Source organism: Petaurus breviceps, unplaced genomic scaffold (assembly GCF_028583685.1).
Source record: "Petaurus breviceps papuanus isolate PSGF00001 unplaced genomic scaffold, PetGlider_PUasm1.0 91133, whole genome shotgun sequence".
NCBI classification, from domain to species: domain Eukaryota; kingdom Metazoa; phylum Chordata; class Mammalia; order Diprotodontia; family Petauridae; genus Petaurus; species Petaurus breviceps.
The window spans coordinates 17,240,309-17,248,980 of NW_027187419.1; the positions used below are offsets into that span (position 1 = coordinate 17,240,309).

The 8,672-nt window shown below is 40.0% G+C and overlaps 1 pseudogene; it reads right to left on the minus strand.

Annotated features, from left to right (window-relative positions):
- Positions 1 to 443: 443 nt before the first annotated feature.
- On the minus strand, positions 444 to 5,314 carry LOC138154696 (dystrobrevin beta-like; annotated as a pseudogene).
- Between the last annotated feature and the right edge of the window lie 3,358 nt (positions 5,315 to 8,672).

Below are 8,672 nucleotides of genomic sequence, written 5' to 3' on the forward strand. Positions count from 1 at the left end.
TACAAATGGAGTGAAGCTGTCTCAATGTTTCCCACTGGAAGACAGGAATATACATCTATATCATCTCTTGCCCTCATCCCCCCCCCCCCATAAGTGCTTTATTTTTAGTTTCTTTTCCTTTTACACCTCCTGGGGAATTCCTTGTTACAGAGATGAGCCCATGCCCTGAGGGGAGTGGTAATACTGCTGGTACATGGAGGAATCTGAGAGGAAAGAGCCCAGCAGGAGGACCCTCTGGCAGTCCCTCCTCTCCTCCCATCATCATTGGCTCTCCTTGTCCTGGCACTGTGGTGACAAGCAGATTGCAGGCTTGGTCCAGGTGTGCACTGGAAAGATGATCAATGGGAAGGAGCCTCTGTGAGAAGTCTCTGCTTTCATCATGTCAATGCCAGTTTGCTCCATTGTCCTCTGAGCCTATGCATTTCCTCTTCAGGCTGTCCCTGCTAACCTGGATGGAGTTCCTTCACCAGAGATAACAATGGTGTTTTGGAGGGAATCAGAAGCCACAAACAGATCACTGTGAAGGTGTCTCCTCAAAGTTTGTGCTAAGGCTTCCTGGATGTCTCCCCCAACTCCACTCAGTGATCCCTGTGATCTATGAGTAGGGGTAGATCCAGCAGATGTTGAATGGGCTGCTTCCATGAGTTGGAGATGTATGTGGAGATTCTGTAGACTGGGCCTTCAGCAGTTTCATTAGCTCTTCTAGCTGTTCTATCAGCTCTCATCAGTTCTACTGAAGTGCAGACATTCTCTGTTCCAATTCATCCTTCCTCGGCCTAAGCAGTTGGAGCTCTGCCAGGAGTGTGAGGTTCTGCTGATGCTTCTCATGAGTTTTTTGAGAAGGCTGATCATGCTCCAAGTGGAGGTGCTGAATCTCCTAAAGGATTTCTCTGTTTTTGTTTTCTATTTCTGCTATGAGCTGCCTTTACTGTTTGCTAGCATCAAAGATAAAGCTGAAATCAGGTGGGGTATGGGGATGGGGGGAGTTACATTTTCTGCTTCTGAAGCTAGCCAGGAAGCATAATGGGCAATAATGGGCGACTGTGTTCTCCATCTATTTGCCTGGAACTCTCCAGGACATGTGCACAATGCTATAGACATGACACATACAAAGCTATCAGTGCATGGTTGTCAGACAAGTGACTGGCTATTCCATGGCTATACACTAACTTTTTGGTGGGCGTGGGAACTCCAGAGGACATATAACTAATCACTGTATCATCCATGTTGTTTAGGAGGTGAGGAAGCACTATATGTACAAGGTCAAGTGGCTTCTCTGGTTGGTCAGGAAAAGCAGGATATGGGCACTCCCTGGTGGGTACAAAGCCCAGAGCTTTACTAACTGCATGGTTCACCTTCTTTGCAGGTGATTTGCAAGAGGAGTGTTGCTTCATCTGGTGTTTCTTGCTGTAAGGGACATTGGCATAGCCCTGCCAAGAGTAGTTTGGGCAGAACTGGTAGTTGCGGCACTACTAGCATCTATATCAGAAACCCATCATACTCTCACACCGCAATACAAACATTCCACTGCATGGAAGACATTTTCAACATGGACAAGTGTATGCATGATAGGTAACCAGAGAAGGCACTGGGGAGGAGGATCAGTCATCATTGTGTCTGAAAACATATTTGGCATTATCTTTTTCTGCTGTGGAAAACATATTCATATGGAATGCTCTGTGTACCCAAAAGAAGAGCCTTCAAAAACCATTATAGGAAGCTTCAAAACTTCCTTCAGAAACTGGTCAAAAGAGGATTCTGGGAAGATGACAGAGTAGGTGAAAAAATTCCAAACTCTCAAGATTTTCCCCCACAAAAGAGTTAAAAATAGCTCCTTGGGGTGAGCAAAGTGTGGGTGGAGATAAATAAGAACAGGGGCATAACTGGGATACTCCTGGGACAATTTGAAATGATCAGAAGAAAAATCCCAGGAAAGGTTTGGTCCCTGTGAAGAATAAATACTTTCAGGTTAGGTTCTATTTTAATAATAAGCAACAAGGCTTAAACAACAAGATGCAAGTCTCAGGTTTCATTGGTTTGAGAGGCTGCTTCTGTCCCTGACACCAGAACTTTTACCCCTGGATAGTGAGGGGACTTGGGTGTCTGAGTCGGGGAAGATCCAGGGAACCTCTGCTGACCAGGAACAGCAGAATCAGCTGTGCTGAGAAGAATGACCTGGGTGAGAAGGAACTGGCACATGCTGGGTAAGTGCAGAAGCAATGGGGTAGAAACTCCCTTGCTGTGGGCACATATAGGAGGTTAGAGATTTGACTTTGGTTTCAGACTAGAGGGAAGAACTGAAGATATGGGGCAAGAGGCACCATTTCCCATACCCCAGGGCTACAGGTGACTACAAATAATTAAGCTATCTTCACAAAAAATGCACAGGCAAAGGAGAAAGAATCCAACCAGAGAAACCTATTATGAGAACAGAGATGACCAGGGTTCACCTTCAGAGGAGGATACTGAAGTAAAAAAAAAAAAAAACACCTCCAAAGAGCAATGTCAAATGATCACCTGCCCAACAAGAATTTATAGAATATCTTTAAAAAGACTTTAAAAATCAAATGACCGAGATGGAGAAAAAACTATAAAAGAAAATAATAATCCAAGAAAAACAAGAAGAGTATGGAAGTAAAGTCAACCAACTATAAAAGGACATCCAGAATCTTAAGGAAGAAAATGACACCTTGAAAATTAGAACTGGGCAAAGTGAAGCCAGTGAAATTATAAGAGATCGAGAAATGATTTAAAAAAATATGAACAGTGAAAAAACAAGAGAAAGTGAAACATCTTACAAGAAAAACAATAGATTTGGGGAGAATAGATCAAGAAGAAAAATTATAAAAATTACTGGACTAATTGAAAGTTATGATAAAAAAAGACCCTTTGATATAATAATACAAGAAATACCTAAAGGAAATTGTCCCGAAGCCTTAGAACAAGGCGGGAGGGTCAAGGGGGAGGAGGGATTGAAGTAGAAGTAGAAAAAATCCATCTATCCCCACTTAAAAGAGATCCTATAAGGAAAACTCACAGGTATATCATAGTCAAATTCTGAAACCCCAGCTCAAAGAAAAAATATTTAAAGCATCAAGATTAAAACAATTTAAAAAATGATGGTGCCACACTTAGAATTACATGAGGCCTAGCAGCAGAGACATTAAAGGACCACAGGTCTTGCAACACAACATATTGAAGAGCAAAAGAACTGTGGCTCTGGCCAAAAATATCATATCATGCAAAGTTGAGTATTATCCTGAATGGAAAAAAATAGACATTTGATAAACTCTCAGACTTTCAAGACTTTGCTAAAAAATATCCTGAACTTAACAGATGATTCCACATACAAGAACCAATATATATAAGGTATATAACAAAGACTGATTATAAGGGATCCATAAGGACAGACTGTTTACTTTTTATATATGTAAAATTCATGTCTACGATTCTTATTATTAATTGGTTAGTTAATAATAAAGATTGGGGTAAACCTGAGTATGGTATGAATTTACAAAGTAAAATCATTTATAAACAACTTAAAAGAGGAATTATTTTATACAAATGAGGTGCAAGAGGAAGAACTGATACTCAGGAATTAGATGGGGGAGGAGAGCTGGTAGTTCTAGTAACCTACTTTCATCAGGAATGGGGTTAAGGGGGAACAATACATACATACATATATATATATATATATATATATATTTAGAAGAGTATAAAAATCTTCTAAATTCAGAAGAAATAAAATGGTAGAGGCATAGGAAGCGGGGAGAGGACAAGGGAGGGATCTTTAGAGGGGAAGGTGAGGGAATAGATAAATAGGGGTAGAGAAGTGTGTTTAGATTTATGGGAATGGTAGAATAGGGGAGGGAACCTAGGAGAGGGGTAGGCAAGTCATAGGAGGACAATGTAGTGGGTAAAAGTAAAGTAGAGGAGGCAGGAGGGACAGGAAACAAGAGATATGCACAAACATAAAACCCAAGATCAGGAGTAGAGTATGCTCGGGAAAGTATATGTCTATATTTGTATGTTAATATGTATATGGGAATGTATATATCTATACCTATGGAGAAACATATCTAAACTTTATGTAGCCTTCTGGGGAGGTTGGGGGAGGGTATGGATATATTTATAACTATAGAGAAACATATATAAACTTTATTGTGACCTTCGGGGGAGGGGGTGTTGGAGGTAGTGTAAAAAGAACAAAGTAAAAAAGTGCACAGCAGAGAACAAAAGAAAACTCATAAGTATGCAAAGATGGACAATTCTCAACACAAGTATTATTTATTTTCTTGAAATGAAAATTTATTGTTACATATTTTGAATCCTCTCTTATGCTCTGCTTTGCATGTGACATGCTTTTTTTTCCCTTTCTAACTTTGTATTTAAATTCTGATATTTAAGTTAATGATATGTTTTTATTTCTTCTCTCTATTTGTGTTCTGGTGTTTGAGACTAAAATAATATTTTGAAAAAAAAAGAATCATCAAAAAAAGAAACTGGTAAAACTTATCAAATATCATTAAGCCATTGGAATTTGACATCTGAGAGAAAATATATCTTAATTTGTTCAGCATTTTTCCACCACACATGGTTTCTAACACAGCTTTTTTTTTTCTTTTTTTTTTAGCAATCGGCGTTAAGTAACTTGCTCAAGGTTACACGGCCAGTTATTTCTGGGTGTGGTGCTGAGTGTCTGAGCCCAGGATTTGATCCAGGTCATCCTGACACTGGAGCCGGTGCTCTTACTCACTGAGCCACCTGGCCACCCCTAAGCAATTGGGGTTAAGTAACTTGCTCAAGGTTACATGGCCAGGAGTTTCGGTGGATGCTAAGTGTCTGAGCCCAGGATTCGATCTCCAGGTCGTACTGACACTGGAGCTGGTGCTCTTACTCACTATGCTACCTGGCCGCCCCTCTAACACAGCTTTAACTGAAAATACCATCAATTTCTGTCCTCACTGTCATATGTTGCAATCATGAAATTGAGAAGTCTGATTGCCTGTTCCACATTGATCTGGTGAGTAGAAGGCAGGCCTTCTTCAGGTGGTAGCAGATAGATAAAATTTTCAGTCAGGACACTGATCTCAGTATTATGGTCCAGTGTGTTATGGTCATTGTCTCAAAAGACTTCTATCATGTTCCAGATATCAACAAGGTACAGATCACATCTTTTTTGTAAAAATCTTAATTTGCTAGCTATACAGTATGTTGACAGTCTGATGACATCAAAATTCTGAGCATGCATTTCCTTAAACAACTACCTCTTCTCTCCCATGGTCTTTCTCTTGTTCCCACCTTCCTCAATCATTTTCCCTGGGGTGGAAGGGTGTCCTCCTCTGGTGATGGCAACTGGAGCCTCCTCCTCCTCCTCCTCCTGTTCCTCTGTCCACTGTCTGTGTTGGTGGCAGCAAGAGTCGCTTATCTTTCTCTAAGGGAAATTTCCATTCCTGCTAGGAGAGGAAATAAGAGTTTGCATCTGGAAACTAAGCTATTCTTTTTTGCTCCAGGGTAGTTGTGGGGGTAGGGGGAGGCATTGGACTGGAATATCTAATGATTTTCTTGAAATATTATTAATATTGTGGATCTAGGTAAGACAGAGTCAAAATGGCAGAGTAAAAGGAGGACCTTGCTTGAGTTCTCCCACAAACCCCTCCAAATACCTGTAAAAATATGACTCAAAACAAATTTTAGAGCTACAGAACCCACAAAATGACAGAGTGAAACAAATCTCCAGCCGAAGACAACCTGGAAGGTTGATAGGAAAGGTCTGACACACTGATCTGGGAGAAGAGGACAGTTTACCATAGACCATTCCCACACAGACAGGACCAGAACAGGCCTCAGGAGACTGAATCACTGGCAACTATGACAGTTTCCAGACTTCTCAACCCACAAATGCCAAAGATAATGTAGAAGGCCAGTGGGGAAATTATGTGGGACTTGGGTGAGACAGGAGCATGGTGCATTCCCAGCTCCAGGGTGGCAGAAGTAGTGGCAGTGGTGGTGGCAGGACCAGCAGCAGCAACAACAGTAGTGGCTGCTTTGGGAGCTCTGGGACCACAGATGATAGGGGGATCAAGCAGTTGATAAGAGAGCAATTACAGGGATCTCTTTGATGGTTCTGAGGCAGGATCCTCTTTCTTTGCCCTGCTTAGACCTGGGTCACAGTCTTGGGTGGCAATCCTGGGGTGAGAAGGAGCATTGGTGAGGCAAAGCTTGTGGTTTTGGTAGAGAGGGAATTCTCAGAGTTCCAAGGCAGAAAAGAGTGATTATGGTCACTCACAGACCAGAGCAAAGGTCAGGAAGGGAGTAAACACCTTTCTTTGATCATACAACCTTGGAAGAGCTGCAAATTTACAGGCCCCCAGAAATATCATGGAAACAGCTACACAAAACCCCTGAAACATGAGATAGTACACCCATCCTTACTCCTACACCCACACCTACTTTAAGCAGAGTCCTACCTTGACATAAAGTTGAAAATTCAAATATTTGGCTGGGAAAATGAGCAAACAGCATAAAATACTCAGACTATAAAATGCTACTTTGGCGAAAAAGAAAATCAAAACATACAAGCAGAAGACAACAAAGTCAAAGCTCCTACATTAAAAGCAACCAAGAAAAATATGAATTGGTCAAAGGCTATGGAAGAACTCAAAAAGAATTTTGAAAATCAAGTAAGAGGAGTAGAGGAAAAGTTGGGAAGAAAAATGAGTCATGAAAGAAAATCATGAAAAACATGTCAATAGCTTGCTAAAGGAGAACCAAAAAAAAAAAAAATACTGAAGAAAATAACACCTTAAAAAATAGACTAACACTAATGGCAAAAGAGGTCCAAAAAGCCAATGAGGGGAAGAATGCCTTAAAAAATACAATTGATCAAATGGAAAAGGAAGTCGAAAAGCTCACTGAAGAACATAATTCCTTAAAAATTAGAATGGAGGGGTGGCTAGGTGGTGCAGTGAATAGAGCATTGGCCCTCGAGTCAGGAGGATCTGAGTTCAAATCTGGCCTCAGACACTTAACACTTACTAGCCTTGTGACCTTGGATAAGACACAACTCCAATTGCCCTTCCAAAAAGCAAAAAAAAAAAAAATAGAATGGATCAATTAGAAGCTAATGATTTTATGAGAAATAAAGAAATTGAAAAACAGAAACAAAACAATGAAAAAAATAGACCATGTGAAATATCTCATTGGAAAAAACAACTGACCTGAACAATGGAACCAGGAGACAGAATTTTAAAACTATTGGACTACCTAAAAGTTATGATTAAAAAAATGACTAGACATTACCTTTCAAAAAAATTATCAAGGAAAACTGTCCTGATATTCTAGAACCAGAGGGTAAAACAGAAATTGAAAGAATTCACCAATTGCCTCATGAAAGACATCCCAAAAGGAAAAGTCCTAGGAATATTGAAGTGAAATTCCAGAGTTCCAAGGTCAAAAAGAATGTATTTCAAGTAGTCAGAAAGAAACAATTCAAGTATTGCAGAAATACAACCAGGATAACACAAGACCTAGTAGCTTCTACATTAAGGTATCAAAGGGCTTGAAATATGATATTCTGGACATCAGAGAAGCTAAGGTTAAAACCAAGAATCACCTACCCAGCAAAACTGAGTATAATCCTTCAGGAAAAAAATGGCAATTCAATGAAATAGAGGACTTTCAAACATTCTTGCTAAAAAGACCAGAGCTGAATAAAAAATTTAACTTTCAAATACAAGATTCAAGAGAAACATGAAAAAGTAAATAGGAAAGACAAATCTTAAGGAATTTATTAAAATTGATCCCTTTACATTCCTACATGGAAAGATGATTTTTGTAACTCATGACACCTTATTCTGTATTAGGGCAGTTAGAGGAGAGAGAGACAGAGGGAGAGAGAGGGAAGGAGGAAACGTGAGCGTACAGGGTGAGTTGAATACGAAAGAATGATATTTTACAAATAAAATTAAGGGGTAAGAGAGGAATATATTGGGAGAAGGAGAAAGAGAGATAGAATGGAGTAAATTATCTCACATAATAGAGGCAAGAAAAAGCTTTCTCAATGGAGGGGAAGAGGAGGGAAGGAAGAGAGAATGAGTGAACCTTACTCTCACTGGATTTGTTTTATGGAGGGAATAATATACACAATTGATTGGATATCTTACCTCACAGGAAAGCAGGTGGGAAAGGAATAAAGGGGAGAGGGGAGATGGAAGGGAGGGCAGATTGTGGGAGGGGGTAGTCAGAAGCAAACTCTTTTGAAAAGATACATGGTCAAAGGAAAAATAGAATAAGTGGAGGGTGGGAGAGGATGAAGGAAAATATAAATAGTCTTTCACAACATTATTGTGGAAGTGTTTTGCATAACTCTACACATGTATAACCTATATTTTAGCACTTGCCTTCTCAATAAGGGTGGGTGGGGAGCGAAGAAGGGAGAGAATTTGGAACTCAAAGTTTTAAAAACAAATGTTAAAAAATGTTTTTATGTGCAACTGGAAAATAAGATATACAAGCAATGGGTTATATAAATCTATTTTGCCCTACAAGAAAGTAAGGGGGAATGGGATAGGAAGGGGGATGATAAAAGGGAGGTCAGACTGGAGCAAGGGGTAATTAGAATGTTTGCCATCTCAGGGTTGGGGGGAGGGAAGAGATAGGGAGAAAATTTG